Source organism: Parasteatoda tepidariorum, chromosome 4, assembly GCF_043381705.1.
Source record: "Parasteatoda tepidariorum isolate YZ-2023 chromosome 4, CAS_Ptep_4.0, whole genome shotgun sequence".
Classification (NCBI taxonomy): domain Eukaryota; kingdom Metazoa; phylum Arthropoda; class Arachnida; order Araneae; family Theridiidae; genus Parasteatoda; species Parasteatoda tepidariorum.
Window position 1 is genome coordinate 81555230 of NC_092207.1, and position 24472 is coordinate 81579701.

At 29.8% G+C, this 24472-nt stretch overlaps 1 protein-coding gene across 1 annotated transcript in view; it reads left to right on the forward strand.

The window, feature by feature from the left end:
* Window positions 1-21101: 21101 nt before the first annotated feature.
* Window positions 21102-24472, forward strand: part of LOC107450847 (tetratricopeptide repeat protein 39B-like) — a 46883-nt gene continuing 43512 nt past the window's right edge. The window contains exon 1 of the mRNA XM_071180122.1: window positions 21102-21146. The gene's annotated coding sequence lies outside the window, so the exon portion shown is untranslated. The remainder of the gene's footprint in view (window positions 21147-24472) is intronic.

The following is a 24472-nucleotide window of genomic DNA, read 5'->3' on the forward strand; positions in this document are numbered from 1 at the left end:
TGGTGCAGTTTTTTTAAAAAGCTTCAAATATATTAATATAGGTACAAAGTATTATATTGGTAGAGTTGGTGCCTACTGAAACTTCACCAATTTTAGGCAGTTTTAAGTTTCTTGCAGCTCCCTCGAAAGGAATAAATATCGAAAAAAAAATTGCTAGATTGTGGTAAATGTCAAATACCATGAGTTTTCTTATATCAAATGTTACTGAATACAGTTAATCGCTATTTTGATGGGATGAACTACTTAAAACGTGTTTTGTTAATTCTGTTAACGGAAAACCACTGGGATGGGCAACATATAATAATAAATTAAAAAAAAAAAATTGGAATTATTTTAGCTTTATTGATTGTTTTGGTATATGTCTTTCAATTTTGAAGATAATTTCGTAATAGTGTTGATGAATACCAATTTATTGTTTAAATTTTTCCACCCCGTACGAAGAACCTGCATTTAGCTGCAGCTAGCTTAGTAAAGTAATGGTTTTAGTTCATGTCTTCTCTACGGAGGATATAAATAATGAATATGTGTTGTTCTATAGTTTCACCGTAATTCTTAACGAAGTAAAAAAAAAAAGTAAAATCTGGTTCTGAATTTTTGCACATGAATGTTCGATTTTCGTATATTTCACTCGAATTTCTAATTACAAAATAGTCGGTTTGGATATTCTTTATGTTAGACCATTGTTGACAAAATCAATTTTCATTGTTTAAAAATTCTAATACTAAATTACTGAGTATTTCAACAATTTTCTAATTTAAAAGCACATATTATTGTTTAACATTGCTTAAAAATGATAATACCGAGATCTGGAATGTTAGAAGCATCCATGGAGTTTGTAGTCAAATGTTTTAATTCTTTATTGTTTAAAAGCGATAATTCCGGAATCATTATTGGAGCGTAGAGGCGGATTATTTTTTTTATTATTTAAAAATGCTAATTCATTATGTTTAATAGATGGACAATCGTTAAAGTTTGAAATCGGATGATTTTTGTTTTTTATTTTGGAAAAATGATTATACAAGAGTATTGAAGATTAAGACTACTGTTAGTGTTTAAATGCAGATTGTTTTGTTTTATTTTGTTTAAAATAATTATACCATAATGTTGGATTTTAAGACCCTTGCTGAGGTTAAATTCTATTTGTTTTATTTTCTGTTCTTGAAAAATTATTATACTAGCATATTAAATATTCGAATCATTAATGTTAAAATGAAGATAGTTTTTTTTAAATAAACTTTATTTAGTGAGTGTAGATAATCATAAGAAATAAACTATTCGATAAATCCTTCATCAACTGATGGACTAAGCCTGCTAACCGCCCAAGGCAACTAATTTTATACATCCAAGCGAATTCTGAATTTTGAAAAATATCCGACCTTGAAAGACATTGTTTTTTTAAACGTATAATAAAAATAAAAATGTTAAAGTTTTATAAAATTAATAATAATAATAATAATATTAATACAAAATTAAAAAAAAAATCGTTTGAAAACAAACTAAAACGGTAATTAAGCTATTTTAGATATATTATTGTTGCAAAAATTAAAAGAACTTTGATTGAAAACAAACAAAAATGGAGATAAAACTATTTAAGAAAATATTATATCGATAGGTATTACCAATACACTTGAATTATTGAAAATCATGGTTTTAATGTTCAAAAAAGCCATTTTGGAAATTTCTATTTCGAACTTTAAATTAGAAGTCATTATTCGTAATAACACTTCATACTAGGAATCATTAAGATTCTAATTAAGACTTCATAAAAGATTGGCCCACTTTAATTCCTTCTAAAATAAAATATTTCAAATTAGAGATGCTACATTGATTGCATTCGTCTTTTCACTTAGACTGCTGTGACCTTTTACATAACTCCACAATTTGCACAAGTGCAATAAACCCTCCATAGACCCTCTCTCTTCATTACTTTCAACAAATGGCACAACAGTCTCTTCCAACAAAATCTAGGCCGATACGAATCGCTGCCTCGTGCTGAGTTGTTTTTCGCCTGATGTGTATTTTTCATGTTTCTTCTGAAGTTGCTATTTAGAGTGCAAATCCCTCAGTGGAAGTTTATTTAGAATATCGAAATTGATCCACGCTATTTCACGCACCGTGGAGGCGTCTTTTTTCCTTTTGCTATTCGGACGAGCGATGTCCAATGGGTCTCTCTTTTAATCTTTATTTTATTTTTAACTTTCCTTGCAGAGAAAATCACTTTAGTCACCAGCAAACCCATTAGGTGAAAATTAAAGGTATTAAAAATGAGTTATTATTGGAGTAAATATCCGCGATTTTGTTTATGTGACTCTTAAATGTTCGAGGTTTAAAAAATATATATAATAATTTCAATCAATGGAAGTTAATTTCAAGTATATTTTTAAATTCCTTTACTATAGATGAATACCGTTGTTTCTCATGAAAATTGCTCTAAATGTTAAAACATTCCATAAAAATGTTCACTGTTAAAATGAAGATCAAAGTTTTTCGTAAAAAAAAAATTTTACTACTACCTGGCAATTACGAAATGAGCCCTCTACCTAACTGAGAGCAGTTTCCCTGAGGGCTTATCTCGTAATTATCAGATCATATATTAGCAACTATTAGCTCTAAAATTCGACATTATTGATATTTGGAATTTTTTCAGTCGGTTTTAATAACTTTTTTTTATTCCTATCGCCAAAAAGATGACATTTTGACGTTTCAAAAGAAACTTTCACCGTCAACCAAACATTTATCTATGTAAATTTATATTTATAATCAAAATGGTTTTGGTGGCTTTTTTAAAACTTTTTATGCTGCAATAAATGTTTCATACTAATATTTTTGGAACGCGAAATGGAATTATGTACTGCATGTTTGATAGCTTTTAAATTGGAACCAATAATAAGTTTTAATGAGATCCAAGGTAGTATTTTCCTTCATGTGGTTTTCAAAAATAATTAGATAATCATATGAATAAATGAAATTTTTCAAAATTTAATTTCTTCACATCATTATCTAATTATTCATTATCTAATAATCCATATCTAATTATTCATTACCTTATAATTCATATCTAATATATCATTTCGAATAATTCATTATCTTATTTTTTAGAATCAGCAGCTGCTCAATGGTTTTCTAATACAGATAAAACTTAAATTTAAGTAATAGGTTTTTGAAGAAAACAAAAATGGAAACATATGGAGAAATCTGTCTTTTTTTTAATGATTAACAAAGAAAATACAGGGATGTGATTAGTATTACTATTATTATTGCTACAATCTGCAAACATGCAAGCAATTTTGCATAAAACTGTTCCTGAGTTGTTCCAATTATATTCTAACTCATTATCGGTGTGCACAATATGATTCTCGAACAAATATTTTTCTAGAAAACTTTAATCAAATGTTCCAACAAAATAGGCATTTTTCTCAAAATTGTCTTCGAAAACAAGATCAATCTAAATATTCTGATTTCCCTAAAAAACAAATTTTTATGACAAAAGAGAAGAAATGCATTATTTGATATCATTGATAAATTATTTATGATGATTTAATAAATTGTTTACTATGTTATTGTTTATGATGACTTCGGAAGCTAGTTGCCGGGTACGGGTTGCATGGGGGTAGACCCTTTGACGCAGAATTCTTATTAAACATATTTTTCAAACTTTTTCCATTATTTTGTGTTATTTTAGCTCAAAATAAGTGTAAAATATTATATTTAGCACATTAATAATTTATGGTTATGAAATACAGCATGAAACACCGTTAAAAGTAAAATCCTCCAAACACAGCTCACTTCCAAACAATAATTTTTCAAATTTTAACTATTAGATTTTTTTTATAATCAAAAATTGCCAAAATATATTTTTACTTGTAATTAGAGAGTCAGAAAAAATATGTAAAAGGAAATGTCCCATCTTCGTCAAAGGGTTAAGACTTCGCAGTTTCGTGAAAGCTATTCGGAAAAGAGTGTAATGTGCTAAGCAATGCGCACCGGCCTCTTTTACTTCACAAAATTTGCTGGTACCTTTGTATCTGAAAGCTGAGGGATTTTTAAGTCACCGAACCACCGTGGGGTATAGAATCCGGGTCGTTCATAATGGCAGAGGTCAGTGTTTTATCAATTGATACCCAATTATGGGAGATTATTACGCAATTAGATTATTACGTAATTAGGGGGCTCTATGGGAGATTAAAAAAACAAATAAAGAGTAAAATTATTTTCTTAGCATTTTGAAAGGGATAAATTTTATTTAAAAATTGTTTAAAAAAAAAGAAAAAGGAAATGGCCGCTGTGTTTTTATCACAAAATCCTTTAAACTCTATAATTATTATAAAGCTAAGTCGAGTAGGAAGTGGCGTTGGTGTACTGCCTAAGGCTAAAATTTTAACTCGCGATGTATTTTATCATAGTTGTAGAAAGAAATAAGATTTCACTTAAACATTTTTTGAAAAATTAATACCTATAAAAAGGTAGTTAATAAGTATACAAACATTCAGAATTTAGTAAGGTCATTAGAGAAACTAATTAAAAAAATCAGGCGGCCTGCTATAAAACTAGAATAATTTTACAACCTTAGTTTAAAAATACTCTCTCACGAATATATATATTATTCTAGACCAGCTCCTACTGCACTTTTAAAGGGGTCATCGATCTTGTCAAGACTGTTAGAACTTTCATTTTAACAGGAGGCCTCTCTTTTAAAAGCAGGAAGTACAAATATTGAAGTTGTAATAACTCAGTAGTGGTGAAAATTTTTTTCATCGGTCACCTACTGTTTTTGTCGTTAAAAAAATATTTCCTCTTTCATAAGTTTAGAAAAAATAGAGACAATTCGAATGATAATATGCGAGTTTTATAATTAATTTATTAAACTACAATTTTTTTTATCAATATCAGTTATTTACAACAATAAAAACAAAAAACGCTCAAAAATAGTTTCCCTTCGACTTTTGCTTCATAAATTATTTTCAAAATATACTTACGAAGATTTTAAATTACGGTTTGTATTAAAATGAAAATAGATTCTCGGGTTAGTAACAAACTAAAGAGAATTTTAAAAATTACTTAGAAAATGTATTCAATCATTTAAATTAAAGTGTAAAAAAGTCTCTTATTTAAAAATTCGATTTCTAAGAAACTATTAGATTGATTTCGCTCAAATTTTGACTATTGTCATGTAAAATAACATTCTTTAAAATGATGTAAAAAATTGTATACCTTGCAATTCAAAATGTTTACAACTGTTGTGAAATAAAATAATAATAAAAAAATAATAAATATTTACTAAAAGCTTTTTTTTTGCATGATATCGTTGAATAAAAATTTTTATATTAACATTAAGGGTCCAAACTTTGGACCGCTCTTTGACCAAATTATCGAAAACATATTTGCCAAATTGTGTCTATCCTTTCTTAACATAATCTATTTTGGGGGATAGAAATCTAAATCTGTCGAAAGAGATGTATGTTTATTCACAGAAAGTACGTTTTTGTGTCTGATTTCTTAACATTAAAATATCGTCTAAATTAATTAATTAGCATATTTGAGGTTACTTCCTTGAACTATTATTGAGTCCTAGAACGTTAGTATACGATCATTGGATCAAAAGTTACTGAAAGTGTTCCGTTTCTTTTGCTCATTGTACATTGCAATAATACCCAAAAGTATATTTGAAAAGTAAAGATTTTGTGCATTGCAATAATATCCAAATAGGTAGAATTAAGATTGTGCTGGTAGTAAAATGTAACTAAAATATAAGACAAGTTTATTAAAAAAACGATAGCTAAGGTATTATATTTCTAGATAATATCGAAACGTAAGAAGCTTGTTTATTATAATGTAGACAAATTATAAATGAAGCAAAAAGTAACTTAATTAAAAACAACACATTAAGCACTGTTATGAGCACAAATGAACAGGTGTATTAAGTAGATCACTGTTTTCATATTATTGTATAGTACTGCAATGATGAAGGTACTTTTGTGTAACAACTTACAACAAGGTACTTTTGTGTATGTTGCCTGCTTTATAAATCTTTAAAATCGTGTTTATTACGTTTTGATTTTATCATTACGAAGTTATTTTAAATTTCTTACTAAATCTTTTGTTTTATAAATTAGGTTCACGTAGTTTTAATTCCGAAATGATGAAAGTACTTAAGCATAGTAACTTTAGTATAGTACTTTACTTATAGTACTTTAGCATTTGTGTTTATTGCGTTTATTATTATTATTATTAAACGTTATTACTAATGTTTAACGTAAACATAATGAAGTTATTTTAACTTTTTTATTAATCATCGTTACTTCATTACGAAACTTTTTTGTACTCTTTTTTTATTATAATTAAGGAGAATTTTATTCTTAAACATTGTCTATGACGTCATCTGCTTCATGAACAGGTTCATAAAGCAGACGTTTGCTTTGGTACTGTGCAAAAGTACTTTCATCATTTCAATATTAAAAAAAAGTACCTCTGACAAAGGTGCTTAAGGACTAAAATCATTATTTTATTTACGAATTTGTATTATTTGTACTTATTACGTTATTTTTCCTTAATTTAACAGTAATATCGGTTAACAACACGCATTATAAATCAAATTTGAAGTAAAGTAAAAAATAAATGAAAATTTCACTTTTCAAGAAATTCATTCATTTACTTCATGAAATTCACTTTACTGTTACTCATTTTAAAGCTTAAGAAAATTAACATTTGGAATGATTGCCAAAAATAATTTTTCCGCATAAAATATGAGAGAAAGGAAAATTCTCTCATATTTTCCGCATTATATTCCTTATGAATGAGTAATGATATGGCGTTAAGGGTAACAGTTTTATTATTAATGTATCTGCTAAATTTTGTAATTCTCTGACAAGAAGAATAAACAAAATAATTCCCACGAGGTTTTCGCAATAGTTAGAGTAATTTTAATTTTTAACGAAATGCAGGTAAACTGCAATAACGAGAAATTTGTTTGACGAGATGATGATTGCTTTTTGAGGTAACTCTTGAAACATTAAGCTTCGCTAGCGCTGCACTTAATAACAGTAATTCTCTTTATTAAAAAGTAAATACAATGAAAAAACAATTCGATTTCTTTCTATGCACTTGCAATTGTTTTCTGTATTGCATCATATTTTACTTAGGCTTATACTTTGACTAATGATGCATAGAAGTTTAATAAATTGCTTTAAATCTTTCCTTTTTGTGTCGAGATATTTAATAGGGGTGATCATTAACAAATGGCACAAGTGACTTGATCACGAAATATTACAATGCTTTTTTTTTCTTTTAAAATGGAATAAAAATTACAAGGATTCGTCAGAATTTTTCGATGTTGTTATTGGCTCTATTAACTATTATATGTATAAGCTTTCCAACAGGGGTCATGGGTGGGTTAAAATTCTACTTGCTATCGGTTTCGCAATGAAAAAGTTTTGCGATTTTCTGGGCCAAGTAACAATTCGACTTTAGAAGTTCCATTGTTTATCTACTTAGAATCAAAACTGAAGAGTGCCAAGCGAGTGTTTCATACGAAAAAAAAATTGCTCAAGTGTATATGGGCCAAAATATAAAGTTTTACTGCAGATCGTTAAAATATGTTAATTTGTGCTTTAAACTTCTTTTCTAAATATAGACTTAAATAACGGTGTAAAAATTTTTTTAATGAGGTTTTAAAAAACTTTAATAAAATTGAATTTACGAAAATTTTTAGGGCCCCGTGTGCCCAGCGACGATTTGCCTATGCTTATTACTTCATTTAACGTTAATAATTAAGAATTTACTTCTACAAATCTTAGAATTATTCAGACAACTGTGTTATAGAAAATAATGAAGAAAAAAAAAAGAGTTTAAAATTGTTCTCTAAAAATGTAAATAGAAAAATGGTAAAGAAGAAAAAAAAAAGCAACGAAAATGTAAAAAGCAACGAAAAATGTTTCTCCATTACCTGTGTTGAGAAACAGTATTCATTTATGTTTGCTTTGTAATTTGTCCATCAAAGTCTTTTTTTCTAAACATAAAATTCTGTTCCAACTTCTTGCTCCGTTGCTCATTATGCGTGAAAAATTTTTTTTCTGTTAGCATTTTTGTCACTTCGCTCACTTTGTCATGACAACTAGTCTTTTTTTTTCTTCACCTTATTCATGCCTTCTATTTAAAAAAGGAAAAAGAGTCAAATTGTTCATTCGAAATGGTTCGTTTTTCAACGCGATTGCTGTTTCATCCGCACGTATTTTTCCTAAGTTTTATTATTTAGTGCTCACATTTAAAATTCCGTAGTTTAACATATGAACATTTTGGTTTAACTTCTTCACAATTTTGGAGCACGTGATCTTATTTGTTCACAATTTTTAACTGCAGCTAACGTTCAAACTTATTTTGAATTTGTTTGATTTTGAAGGGGGGGGGGAACTTCACAATTATAATTTTAGTTAAAAATCTTCTGTTTACTTTAGGAGGAAAATATTGTTTTATTCAATAAGTACTTCGAGTGCCTTCCAGATATGTGCCAAATATTTTAAACTTATGCTAATTTCTAACATACTATAACTAATATGGTTAATAATGATTAAATTCCGAACTTCGATAATCAAATAGGGGTGTATATAAACTGATATGCATAAATTACTTTATAGTAAAGCAACGCGAAACTAAATACGCATCGTTACACTCCTTTAAGCTGATTAATTTATTTTTGATGTTATATTTTTTTCTTTGATAAAAGTGGGAGATAATATATCAACCCTGAAAGTTACGAGGTTATTCTTAATTGCATTATTTTTAAAAAGTTTGTCATTTTCTATTGCGCAATGAAAAATGTTGTTTCTTAAATGATTCGCCCATTCACTCAATTCTCCGATTCACTGATTCGCCCATTCACTAATATGCCCTTCCAATGATTCTCCGATCCTCTGATTCATCTATTCATTAGTACGCTTATTTAATGATTCTCTGATGCTTTGATATGCCGATTTTCTAATATGTTGATTGGATTACTTACGAATAATGTAAATGTTACAATAAATGTAAATGTTTTAAGATTTTCCAGATATAAATTTCAATATTAGGTTGCTGCTTTAAAGTTGATTAAGTGACAATTTTTTTTAATTATATAAATTAATAATTCAGACAATACATATGTTTTTAAAAATGCGTTGTGATAGAATGAATTTGATGAAACAGCCGAAAATATAAAATAAATACAAAATTACGGTGCAATTGTTTTAAAATTAAAGAACTGTGTGTTGTTTAATTAAAATAAAAGCTGCAAAATATTAGTAGTATGATAATTTTTTTCAAATATTCTTTTTGTTGCCTTTTCTGATTGCTTTTACAAGATTTAATTTTAAATTTGTTTTATAATATAACGCATGAGATGATTTGGCATTTGAAAATTAAATACACTGGTGGACAAAATTAAGACAACATCAGAATTGGACACAGCTTCAATGGGCTAATGTGCTCTTCACCGATGAGTCCAGATTCAGTCTACAACCTGATTCTGGACGGTTATTGATATGGAGGGAACCTGGATCCCGATACCATCCCAGCAACATTATCGAAAGGGACCATTATGCTGGTGGAGAACTCATGGTTTGGGCAGGGATCATGCAAGATACCCGCACACCGCTCCATGTGTTTGACAATGGTTCCGTGAATGCCCCGAGGTACAGGTAGGAGATCCTAGAGCCCTATGTGCGTCTTTTCAGGGGCGCTGTTGGCCCTGAGTTCATTTTTATGGACAACAATGCGCGACCACATAGGGCTCTCATGATTGAGGTGTATCTGGAAAGCGAGGATATTCAATGGATGGATTGGCCAGCCAAATCCCTTGACCTGAATCCTATTGAACATGCTTGGGATGCTCTTGGGAGAGCTATTGCGATGCGCCACCCCCCCGAACCATTCTGGAGTTAAAAATTGCTCTGGTGAAAGAATGGGAGGGTCTTCCACAAGTCCTCCTTAACTCCCTTATTACCAGCATACATACTCGTTGTGCATGCTGTCTGTCTGTCAGGGGTGACCATACACCATACTAGAGGCAACACACACTGTACAAGCCCACTTTTATTGTCATCTTTTATCCTTAAGTTCAGACTACATTGGACTTATTGGCAATAGGTCTTACCAGTGAATGGCACTTTCATTTTTGTTTTGCATACTTTATTATCATGGAATAAGCTATATCCATACCAAATTTCATTTATTTATATTCAGTATTTTATGAGATATTTGGGAATATGTCTTCCATCTCTTAATTTTGTCCACCAGTGTATTTGTAATATGAAAACATTTTTCATGCATTCTTTTTGTTGACTTTTCTGATTGCTTTTACAAGATTTAATTTTAAATTTGTTTTTATAATATTTTAACGCGTGAGATGATTTTGCATTTGAAAATTAAATAAATAAAAGATAAGGAAATAAAATGAAATATTCGTAGGTTACTTATCAGTTCAGTGATTCTCTATGTCAAGGTTACGCATTTTCTCTTCCTTGTTTCGTTTTAGAGTAAAAAGGAAAAGAAAAAAGAAAAAAACCAAGATAGTTTTAAATGGGTTTCAGTCGAATGTTGAGGCTGTCAGATGCTTAGTTTTTTCTTTAGTCTTTTCTTTTTCCTTCCAAGATGTTCGCTTTTTTGGACGGGTGAATGTTAAACTGGATTAATACTGTGCTTTTACTTCCTTTTTTTATGCTCTCAAAGAAGAAAGATGGCTTTGTTCGTTTTATGCCATAAAAAATATTATGCTTGGAAACTGTGTCAGTAAATTTCGCAAGCTCGGAAGTCGAGTCTTCAACCCGGAAAATATTAAACATAGATGCTGTGTTAGCTATTCAGTTCCGAAATCGGCGGATATTTGTTTATTTGTAACACAGTGTGAGTTAAAGATGATTAGATAATTTTATTTTATAACCCTCGTTGAGCAGCTGACCCAATTTTGAGTTTACGTCTACCTATGTTCAACTCCGTAGCCTTGTAACTTTAAAATTAATCCAGAAGACAAGGGAACTCTTGGATCAAATATTGGGAGAAATTTTCCTTCGTGGAGGACTTTTTGATGGATCTAAAACGCACTTGCGTTACATAGAAAGGAAAATCACGAAAACCTTCCACGGTTAGACGGTGACTCTAACCCATGATCCATCTACCACTGAGGTTATTTTACATCAGCACAGTGGTCAGTGCGAACTGTGTGCGGAATTCGTATCGACCAGCCGACGGATTCGAACCCGGTTCACGCCATTGGAAGACGAACGCTCTATCTCCTGAGCCACCACGGTTCTGATTAGATAATTTATGTGATTGAAAACTACCTGCAAAGTTAAGTAATTCATTAAAACTCGAAAGTGCGTCCTTTAGTCATTTGTCAACATCAATTGCTTGCCTAATGCAAATGATCTCCAAAATGTTTTAAAATCTATAACAACTGCAAAGTGCACAAATGTATCAAAAAGTCCTCCAAAACGTTCTTAGTTACACCGCTAAACCTAATGGTGTCCATCCTTTTTTAAACATAACTGTTCAATTTTTACATTCGTTCTATTTTTCTACTACAATGTAGAAATTTCTACAATTCTGCGTTCGTTATTAAAGCCACCTTGCAATTGCGTTTCTGAAAAAATGATTTCGAATTCTATGACTTAAAAATATTAGTAGGCTATCTATTTATTAGAAAGTCATAAAAAAGAACAAAAAAAGGTATAAAAAAGAATTTTTAAATCGTTTAAGAAAACATTGAACTTTTAACAACCATGAATACTAAAACTAAAAAATATCACAATGTTACTTTTGCCAGTATTAGAAAGTAAATTAATTTATTTCAGCGAAGAGTAAACAATGTCAATGTATAAAAAAATAATGTTTTTTTTTTTAAAAATGGTTTATTTTGCATAATATTTTGCAGTTACACTGTAACCGAAATAAGGAATTAAATTGAGGCTCGCTTACGTTACCGTTGAACCGATAACAGGGTACAATTTTGTACCCTATCAAGGTTGCAAAAAATTTGCATTATTCTATGGCTCAATATGATACGAGATTTCCATTAAAATCCAACTATTAATTGTAAACTAATTATGATTAAAATTTAAAAAAAGAGAAAGAAAAAAAAATGAAATAAACAATTAAAGGTAAAAGTAAGACAAAGCAGGCAAAAGAAAGCTCTTGATAAGTTTCATCTGATTTCTAACAATTTCTGTGAAGAATCTTTGTATGGGAAATTAAAACGCGTAAATAAATAGTAATTATTCTTACGTAAAAATAAGTAATTACGTAAAGTAAAATTATCAAAAATGTTATATTAATTAAGTTAAAATTTAATATTTCGTCAACGTTGAAAACATTTAAAATAACATTTAACATTAAAAAGTTTAAACATTTTTAACTGTTATCAATAGTTTTTAAATAATAAATTTGGATCATAAAAATTTTAATTTAATTACAAGCTGCAATTCTTAAATATTATTTTTCCATAAATTCAGAAATTTTCAACCTCTAAAACAAACAAGAGCAAAACTGTAATAGCTATGTTATTTAATAGACGTAAATTGACACAGACTCTATTTAACTAATAGATTTAAAATGTAATTCCTTATTATCAAAACATAAAGAACAAATTTAATTGCAACAGTTTTTACATCAAAAGAAGAAGAAGAAAAAGTCACAAATTTATAATTATTGACCCACATTATGTTGCACAAAATAGATATTCAATTCATGACAGTCGATTACGTCACTTGTTAAACAACTAAAAACGAAACGATAATGAAAACAAACATAACCAAACGATCCACGTTTCCTTACCTTCACCCTTTAGCCTGACTCACCAGAGTTGTTCAGTTTCAAGTGCAGGTCATACGAACGATGCGCGGTCATAGTAAAAAAAAAATCTTCAAAACCTTGTAATCATTATGTAATGATTGTATGAAAAATATACCTATAAAAATGGGTCAATCTACTGTGTGATAAGAAAACTTGCCTTGATCTTAATTTGTGTGATACTATATTAAAAAAAGGCTGAAAACATTTCGACAAAAGGTCATCAGGCTGAATATTATGGCATAAATTATTCATTTTACTTTGTTTGTTTAAGATAATATAAATAATAACTTTTAAACAAAGATTTATATAAAAGAGTTGCATTAAATAAAGGGCAAAAAGCTTTTTGATTTAAATTTTTGTGCTTTTATACATCGTTAGCATATTGAATCATACATGAAGATCAAGGGTTTCATGTCCATAAAAACTGATTCTGATAATAATAATAATAAAAATTTTTTTTCAAGTTTTAAGAGATTTTGGGAGCAAGTATACGACTGAAATCGCAAAACTATGCACTGATGCTACAAATATTTACTGACACCCCCTAAAAATTTCAAATCAAAACTTATAATTTTTGATGTTGAAAAAAATAAATTTTGAGAATCGGGTTTAGTTAAGTACCGTTTCTTTTCTCAAAATTCCACCCCTATCAATTGTTTCTCACTATTATTGCTGTCTTCTTCCATTATATATTCCCTCATTGTACTCTTATTAGTTCATAAAATTCTCGTTGTCTCAGATTTCTCGAAAAAGTTTTTCAAGAGCTGTAAATCTTGATCTTTAGCAGCCTTTATGGGGACACTAGTGTCGTAGAGTTTTCTTTTGGGGACGATTTAAACTTGTGTTATCTTTACTGATGACTTATTAATATTGTTTTTCACACCTTTAAGCAGCCTTAAAGGCTTAACAGATAGAGAAGCCAATTTCTTTTTTCGGAAGGTGTCATTTATGCAGGTCATAAAACCGATTTTCCACATTACTGATTCATCAATACTTAGTCATCCTTAAAATGCAATCGATGGCATTCTTCCCTTTTGATCTTCATATAATATCGTTCAAATTTCCTGAAACCACAATACGTTGCCAAGACGAATCGTATTATAGTGCAAGAGCGTTCGCCTTCCAATGATGTAAAATGGGTTCGAATCCCAGCGATAGCAGGTTGATACGATTTCCGCACCCGGCTCTCACCAACCACAGTGCTGCCGTAAAATATCTTCAGTGGTAGACAGTTGACGCGTTACAGTCCTCCTGCCGTCAGGAAAACCGTGGTCGTGGTTTTCCTCTCTATGTAACGAAAATGAGGGTTAGTTCCATAAGAAAGTCCACCACGAAAGCAAATTTCTCGCAATATTTGATCCAGGAGACTTCCCTTGTCTTCTGGATTTGGTTTAAAATAGCAAGGCTACGAAGTTGAACATTAGTAGTCGTAAACCCAAAATTGGGTCGACTGTTTAACTACGGTTATAAAATATAGAAAAATTAATACTTTTAAAACGTGATTACATGAAAAAGTGATTTAACTTGAACGAAGCACTGCTAAATTGAATGTCTAACCAGGTTTGCTGCAAATTTGCACCGTATTATGGTTAAAATTACCCATATAACATACCTGCCAACTCTTCCGGATTTTCCGGAAGATTTTATTTTCATATTTAAAGTGGTAGTAAATATATACTATTTTTTCTTTTATAAACTTAATATTTAAATGATTTTGATCACCACTATTCTTACAAAAATTAAGCACACATATTAATATGCGTTACTATTATGGTTGTCAATTTAAGTTTTTTCAAATGCAACGTATTTGTTTGCTTAAAATTGAAGTTTTAATTTCATTTTAATGCCACTGGGAAAAATGCTAATGGAAGGGATTAAAAGTTGGCAGGTATGATATAATGGTTTTATGCTGAATCAATTTTTCTGGAAGTGAAAGGTACCATAAATTTCTATTATTTTGAATTTTTGTGTTATATGTGAGAATTATTAATAAGGAATGACCTAAGTAAAGCTTTCAAATAAATAAACTATAAAAAAAAGTTATTTTCAATATTTTGTTACAAAAAATTATAGATCTTTGACTTGTCTACGTTTTTGAGAACAAAAAACACATGACATGAAAAAAAATACATTCATTCAAAAAGCATTATAAATATTTTTAATATCTATTTTTTGTTTAATTTCCCCCCTTTTTTTGTTGAAAAGGAAATTAGTTTTTGACTCTAAAATTGCAATAAATGTTTTTTTTTTAACTGGGATCGAAAATTAAACGGGGAGTTGAGATTTGCCAACAATTTCATTTTGTAGTGTTTTTTTTACAGCCTATTATTTNTATATATATATACAGTTTTACCATTAAAAATAATATAGTTAAACTGCATTTTTTTAAACTCTACATAATGTTTGTGAGGGTGGAATTCTGAAATCAAAATGTCGATTGTTTTATGACACAATCTAATTTTCTTTTAAAAAAACTACATTTTTTGAGGTGGTTAAAAAAGGAGATTTGTTTTTGCCGGATCTAATACAGAAAATGCACCACTTTTGATATTTATCTCCTATCGCCCACCGACAATTTTTCACCCCCACGTCTCTCAAAATTGATGCTCAGTATGCGTTTTTCGTTTTAGGTCAGACAAAAATAAAATTATTATCTTCTTCTTAATCTGCTTAAAAAAGAAGTTTTTTTCGATATTTAGTTTATTTATTATATTACAGTATTTTTCCTTAAATGGAAATTTTAATGTAAAGTGTGATTACAAATGATAGAATTAACTAATATTCAGTTTTCTGTGATCCTGTACTGATCCAGGCTATCACTAATTGCAGCCAATCTCCTGTTTTTGCCTCAGTAAAGCTGCGTCAGTCCGTACTGTATTTAACCTTCACAAAAATCCCAAATCAGTTGTCTGAGTCATGGTGGCTCAGGGAATAGAGCACTCGCCTCCCAGTTAGGTGAACCGAGTTCGAATACCAGCAATGGCTGAGAATCGAATTCTGTATTCTGCTTGCGCCGAAGAATGCAGACGAAAAATATCCTAAGTGATAAATGCTTATCCATCATGGCTAAGAATTCCTTTACCGGAGGTTTTCGTAGTTTTCATCTCCATGTAACGCAAATGCGGGTTAGTTTCATCAAAAAAGTCCTTCACGAATGCAAATTTCTCCCATTACTCAATCCAGTAGTCTACTTGATCCGGTAGTAATACTTGATCCAGTAGTAAGTGATTTTTTCCCCATGCCTTCTGGATTGGGTTCAAAATTACAAGGCTACGGAGTTGAACATTGGTAGTCGTAAACTCAAAATTGGGTTGGCTGTTCAACAACCGTTATAAAATTAAAATAAAATCAGTTGTCAAGCAACATATTCCGTCCCACAACGAAATTCCAAAAAATAATATCCCAGATAAATTAGCAAAAAAAAAAAAAAGAAAAAAAAAGACGTAACATTAAACAAACCTCTTTTGAAGAAGTTTTCGAATGACGACCATGCACGATTGCCTCTATATCCTCTTTTACAGAGAGATTTCTTTAGAGGTACCCATCTCACTAGAAAGATTCTATCGCTATTGGGGGGTTAGGGAACTTTTGTTTAGTTTAACAGTCTTTCATACAGTCTTTTATTGTTCTGTTTTGTTTGTTTGTAGTCTGCTTGTTATTAGTCCTTTTTTGCGTATCTTTTGTTTGGCGAATGAATTTTGTTTATGTTTTTGTTATTCTCGCCTTGCTGCATTAGAATTAAAAGGAAAAAAAAGAAACTAAAATTTAAAACGACTGAAGTAATTATGTTACCACGTGTTGTAATTGATTTCGTTTTTTCTTCTAGTTTTCAGTTTTCAAACTCATATGTATTACTCACGTTTTCTTTTTTTTCTTCAAATAACTAATAGTTATGTAAAAAGAAAACAAACTTCCGATTGTAAAACTCGTGTTGCGCAAAGAAGTGTGTATGGCCTCTTGGGCCTCATCTTTGCCTGCGGTCTACTTTCTCTTGAAGAAGAATGTCCTTGGAATTCGTTACGGCCTGGCTCAGTAATTGACCCACTTACGTGATTGAAAATATTATTTTGAGTTGCTCAGGAAAATATCTGGGTAGTTTTAAAATAAATTTCAATAAAAAATTATTTAAGGTTATGAATAAAGAATAAGGTATATTACCAACAAAGTTGGAGGACTGGTATTGTGTACAATGCCAAAAATCGACTAGCAAAGTGATTAAATGTCTTTCACATTGCTTTAGCTTTCTGTTTAATTTCAAACGAAAAACCGGCAATTTAGGAAATGTCAATATTTCATACTTTCGGCATCAATGCCTGAACCATTACCCAGTATTCTCTACTCAGATGGATTCTTGATATGATATTTATATATTACGAAGGAAAAAATACCCGGTTAAAGTAAAAATTATGTGTTCATAAAAAATTGATTTGGAGTTGGGTGTAAAAGTTGAGTTAAGGGTTTCCTAAGGAAGCTGATTTAATTATTAAAGAAAATGCTACTTTTCTATGATCTTTACCTATGTAATACTTCATTTACAAAAATGAAGGAAGGACGGATTAAAATGTGCGTTTTTTCTTTATCCGAAGTTTCAAATAATTTCAAGTTATCAAAAGTAATGCTGGTGTGTAATATTTAGCTCGTAACATTATCATCGATGGCTTGTGTACATAATTATAGTTAGATAAGACTGGCATATGTCAATCGACGTGAAAACTCAGAATCCACCAAAAACTAACATTTTCCAAAATTTACATGGGACCAGAGAGATGGCGGAATTTGGCAACTAACAGCTCTCTTTGTATTAGGCTGTAGTACTGCTGATAATATTGTTATTATTAAATATGAATAGATGATAAGAAATATTAATAGAATAAAGACTAGAAGATATTCTATGTAAGTTTTTCAAACTGATCATAATCTACGTTGAAGAGGAACTGTATGGATGAAGAAGAGCATGGAAGAGGAAAATGAAATGCAAGATAATATTAACAAATTAATGGGGTAGACTATATGTGAGGGTGTCCCTTGATTCTCGTCAAGTTGTGATGGTGGATGATTGCCAAGCTGGGCGATGTTGAAACCCAATCGTGATTCTGATTTGTTTAGATTATACCGTTATTTTTAAATGTTCAACGGTACATGTGATTTCAGAGGTTCGTTAGTTCTACGTTGGATACCGGCTGGTAAGGTTACATTTGTTACTGGTTCTAAAAATGACTACATTGTGTCATTACTACTGTGATTTGCATTTTATTGGTTTTATTAATTTTGCTTATATTAGGTTCATTGCAATTTTATAACGTTTTGGCCGATGCTTCGTTGAAATTCTCTAATGTTTTATTGAAATATCATTATGTTTTGGCCGCCATTCTTGTTACCACGGTGTTCCGCGCAAACGGGAATGGAGCCAAGCACAAGTCGCCAATTTTGCCATGGGGCACCCTCAAGTACATTTTTACCTTGGCCAAAGAATGTTCTTTGCTCGCCAAGATTTTTACCATATTAATGCTAGGGGGTTAAGTCCCCTGTTTGCTGCCGCTCGCCAACTTCGACGATTGCTTGTTTGTTTGATCTTTAAAATGAGAAAAAAAAATTGGAACCTTTTTTTTTCAAAAGAAAATGTTAAAATGTTTTTTTTTTCTAAATTTAAATTTAATTTAAAACTTATTGAAAGAAAATGCTTACATATTTTCTAAAATTATGTATCACAGCTTAAACTTTTATGTGATTTGCAAATTTAAAAAGTATGTGATATATAATGAAGCAGCAAATATAGCTTTGTTATCAGTATGTTTTAAACAAATCTAGTTTAAATTAGATTTAGCGTCAGGTGTGTTCTACTTTCTTTAAAATAAAAATTTGTTCCTGTTATAGAAAATAGCTTAATATTTATTTTCACCTCATTTTGAGAAAATACAATTTTCATTTATTTAAAATAAGGTTTATATCGTCACTTCTTATTGTTAGATCTGAAGTCATTTAATTGCTTACGTTCCAACGTATGTTTATTGTTACGTTCAAATTAGAGTCACGCCCAAATATCAAAAGCAAACTCATATCGTTGCAATTAAGATTTGAAAGCACTCACAAGAAAAGAATTTCAGATAAAGAAAATTATAGTTGCATATGGTAAAAATTGTTTTTGTTATATTTTCCAAAACTGATTTTCAAGCACGAAAATGAATAAAATAACGATCACATGATGTTATTTTCTTATATTATATAATTTATGCAATAAAATAAGTTGTATACACATTGTTTTGACTTGTTAACAAAAGGCAACAGGATTTTTGTAAATTACAAAGAAATTGGTCTTCCGAAAAATAATAAACTTAATTTTGTTTCCCAAAAATAGTAATCAAAATAGCTTTCAAAAATAGCAATTGTGTTCAAAGTATGAACAAATGATGTCTATTTTTACAACAAGTCTGTAGTTGTGTAAACAGGTAGTTTTTTACAGGTAATTTTGACTTGTTAATAATAAGATGCAGCTGCTTTTTGAAAAATAATATGAAAATTGATCTTTCAAAAAATTAAACATTTATGTATGTTTTCTAAGACTGATCTTTCAAAAATAGCAATTGAGTAAAAATATGAACCCATGTTGTTGTTACTCTACTTGAAGCTGGTAGTTGATGTAAGCATACAGATTATTCAAATTGGTTTTGGCTTGTTAATCAAAAAACTGAGCTGGTTTTTTGTAAATTAACAAGAAACTGATCTTTCAAAATATTGCATATTTAGTCTTATTTTCTAAAATTGATCTTTCAAAGACAACAATTCCGTTAAAAAATGAATTCATGAATTATTTTATAAGCATGCAATTTATGTAACCAAATAGTTTTTTAAACACGGATTTCGACTTGTAAATAATAAATTTGTAAATTAATAAATGTGTTGTTCAAAATTCTTTTGAATGATTCTTGAATGATATTTTAAATGATCACTTTGTTAAAAAGCGTTTTCTGAGACTGATCAAAAATGCGTTAAAATAGCTACGAAACAAATAATGGTAGAATTTAAAAACCTCGTGTATTCAAAATGGGATACCTGCAAGTGACGTAGTGTGGGTATCTCAATCCTGATTGGTTGTTGAAACGGGGTAATTGTTTACGTTAGCAACTGGTCTTTTCATTCTATTTCGAGTAAGCCAAGCCTATCAAGTATCAATTCTCCTAAGTGACACATTTTATATTCTTTCACAAAGATTACTTTACCAAGATTTCAATTCTTTCACTATATATATTTCTCTCTTAACATGAAGACTGGCATGTAGACTGGCAACTTTAACATGACTAGCAACTGTTAACATGGTAACTCTTAACATGAAGACTGGCAACTAATTATGCATCGAAGTTGCCAGGTACGCAAAGCAAAAATATATCATGGTTACAATAAAATAGGTAAGCAAATAATAAATCTATATTAAGTGAAAGACGTAGACGAGAAATAATTATATTTGAAAAAATTCTATGAGCGATACGGTGCTGAATTTAATTAACTTCACGTTAATCAACATTCTAACTTATGTGGAGAAACTTAGCTATTTTGCTTATAAGCGATGACGCTGGCGTTGACGTCATAGGTCACATGTGTTGGTATCCATGATTTTCCTCCTCTTGAAGTGCAAGTACCCAATTGAAACAGCATATATTCATTTTTGAACAAAATGCATAGCCTCAAGAGTGACAAGACAAAGAAATGTGTAAGAGAGATGTTCGTTGGTTGGGACAGGATACGAACCAAGGATCTCCAGGTTTGTAGTAGGATGATTTCTCTCACACACATTTTATCATATCACTTTTGAGACTATAAATTTTAGCCAAAAATGAGAATATGCTGTTTCAATTTTGAATACACAATTTTAGTATTGTTTCATTTAGAGCTATTTTGACACATTTTTACTCAATTTTAGTGCTGAGTCCTTTCTTTTTACAGTGAAGATACTTAATTTATGAGTATAAGGAATGAATAATTAAGGTAAAAATGCATCATATTAATGAAAAACGTTGTTTGCGTAAAGTGAAATTCAAACGTATATTGTCTAAATCTTTTGACTATGATTGAAAAGAGCATCGAGTCAATTTTTTTGCTTTTTCTTACACACATAATTCATATTTTAAAAAATTATTTTATTTATGTGAGTTTAATTACTTTATTTTATTTCATCTTTTTTTGAATTTTTGTATATAAATTAAAATGTTGCTTGTGTATTGACCTGTAAATACATATTAGTTATAATAGTGTAAATAGACTTATTATTTGACTTTATTCCTTTTTTTTCTTTTTTAGTTATTCGATGATGTGTGGGAAAATGATTCAACAGAAATGTAAGCATTCATTTTTATATTTCTATTTCCTTTGCTTAAATAAGATATAAGAAGAAAATAATTGCGTGTTAAGCATCAATTTATAATCACAAATTTCTATTATTATATTATTCATTGCAAAACACTCAATTATGAGTGTACAGTGCACAAAATTAAAAACGGAACTCCTTAATAACTTTTTATCTAATGATTGGATTTTCACATGCTAAGATGCAATCTTCATGTTCCAAGGTATAACCATAATTATGTTTAAATTTTTCTCGCCGAAAGTATTTTAAGTTATTAAATAAATCATAAAAATAATTCTTCCTCTGATTAAATAAATATTTTTCGATATACTTACTCGCTAGAATTCTTGACCAGCAAAATATGGGAAAATAGTCGTAATCTTGAAAATATGGTCCCTTTCCCAACATTTTAGGCATGACGGTGGTTGAAAGCTTCACCTTTTAATTCTAATTACACTTTTTGAATATTTTGCCACAGTTCTTAAGCAAATTAAGAGGTTTCAAAATTTTTGGACCTAATTGTAAAACTTGTTTATCTGAAATTTTTATAACATCTATAAACGTTATACAATGTTTAATGTAAAATGAAATGTTTAAAAATTATTTATTATTTTATATATTTTTTGATTTAATAATGTTCAAAACCTTTTTTACTTCTAAGGCACACATTTTTAATTAATTTCAAAATTACAGAATTTTGAATCACGAAATGAAAAATGAGTGCGAAATCGACCGAATAATTTCTGACTAATGAAAATTCAACTAAGTCATATATTTTTTTAAAATTTTCATTTCCTAAGAACTATTCAACCATTTCTGTTCTAATTTTGAATATTATGAATCAGAAATAAACACTATAAAAAATTTAATACGTTATGATTCAAAGATTTTTCGAGTTACTGAAATAATAAAAAAAAAAAAAAAAATATAATGAATTATTTTTGACATTGAAATTATTTTTTGATAAGGGAGTTTTAAAATTATGCTTAAGATTTTAATATTATCTTAAGTGGTTTAAATAGTTCAAGTAAAATACAAAATACTGACTCAAAATGTATTTCATATTGCCTATGTACTGCGGGTACCTCAGTCTTTTTTTCATTCTTCTTTTTTTTAAACGTCGTTGAACAGCCGACCCAATTTTGAGTTTATGACTACTAATGTTCAATTCTGTAGATTTGTAATTTTGAACAATATCAGAAGACAAAGAAACTCCTGGATCAGTACCTCCAGAGGTATGAGTTGTTATGGGAACATAAAGGACTTTGTGACTCGACAGATTTAACGCATATCAGTCAGCATTTACTACGATGGGAGTCTTCAGCCAGCGGGGATCGAGCCCACGACCTCTTTGACACGGGCCCAGTGCCCTACCAACCAGGCTATCCCGGCCCAACACCTCCGCAGTTTGAAAAAAAAACATATTTCTTCAGAGAAAGTGAGATTTTGAGTCTGATATCGTAACTTAAAATATCATTTTCCCAAATTTATTCGAGTATTTAAAATTAATCTATCGAACTATTGAAATTGTATCTTAGTTCTCAATTAAGACATCATTTGATTAAAAGTTATTAATGTGTTTGACTTTTAATATTGCCCACTTAGAAATAAGCTACCCTTAAACTTTTGAATAACGTATTCCACAGTCATTGAAATGGTGTCTAGACATAACAAAATGGCTATGAGTTTCTCGATGAGAACACTGTAGAGTTTCTCGATGAAACACCTAAAATATGAATTAAAGTAAGGTAAGGGTTTTAAATACAACGCAGAAAGCAAGTATTATTTTGAGCTCAACTTCTAAAAAATTTTTCTTTACAGAAGGAAAAAAATAACTACATCAGTTTTACGGAAATTAAACTTTTGTTGTTATGGTGCCATTTCTATCATTTTACTTCATTTTTATGGTTCTATTTGCTAGCTTTATTACTTTTTACTATTTAACTTAATACTTAACTTTACTACTAAGTCATTTTGAGTACGAAAGTAAACACTTTTAAGTTCAAACCGTTCTTCAAGTTTATGAAGTCCTAACTCCTTAAGTTAGTGATTCCATAGTTTTGTAAATAATGACCAAAAAATACGTCTTTTTTGGCGCATTTTTAACTTGTAACTTAAATGCAGATAAAGAGTTTTTGGCATAAAAATAAAGACACTGTATAAATTAAAAATTGATTTTCATTTTCTTGTATCTTCTTAATCTTAAACCAAGATCATACTTTTGCATCGAATAGTTATATTTCTTACATATAGCCCTTTAAAGTGTAAGAAATAAAGGTTAAAAAATATATTTAAAAAAAAGAAAGTAAATGAGGTTAAAATAGTTAAATGAGGTTCTATTATTTTGTGTTGAATCACACTGTTAGAAATTTCTCAGAAAAATGGAAAAACAACAATTTTATTGCTATTAAGCCATATTTAACCAAAACAATCAACTAACCTTAATAAATATGTTATTCAAACTGTTAAGTGTAAAAAAAAATCGCTTGTTGAGTATTTCCCCCTATAATAGTATAAGGACCAGAATTTTATCTGCGCCAATTAGGCCCACTTTATGAATCCACTTAGATCCATGCAAGTGGGTACGCACTATAGCCGAGAAGAGTATTTTACCAATCTCATGACCGGCTGAACTGGGGTCCGAATCCCATCGCTTATATAATAATTTTCCGTTTCTTCAACACATGAGTTTCAGTGTCTTGCACTCTTCAATTAGTGATCCTGGACAATTGGACGTCGAAACTCTGACGTATATACAGCAACCTCACAGAGGTGCTTAACATAAGAAAGTCTAGTACAGAATAGTTTCCATCTCTACTACAGAGTATACTGCCAAATAAATTAACTAAGCAAAAGCCACATTCCACAGTTCATCAGGCAAAACACAACTTACATGTCTCACTCCATCGCACAACTTCAATGTCTATAACCAAACGAGAAACCTGACATAAAACTTCTAAGTTCAGTTAAATTTTATTTCTGCGGTTTTGAAACCGTATAGATTTGTATTAAAGTTTTTTTAACCACACCAGATGCAAACAGTTTTAAAACTACCGTAAACCTTACGGTTGTTTAAATAAACAGACTGCTGCTGTTCATTTTACCGTAATTTTGCAAATTAAATTCTAAAAGTGCATAACAAGAAAAAATGAAATTGTTTAGGAATAGTAAACATAAGTAAAAATTCTTATGGATTGCTGATTGTATTTTTAAAACATTTATTAAATAATTTCTGAATAAAGGGGAAAAAGGTTGGCAGTGAAACTAGAAATGAAAATAACTACTCGCCACCGGCCTTGCGTAGAGTAAAAAAAATTT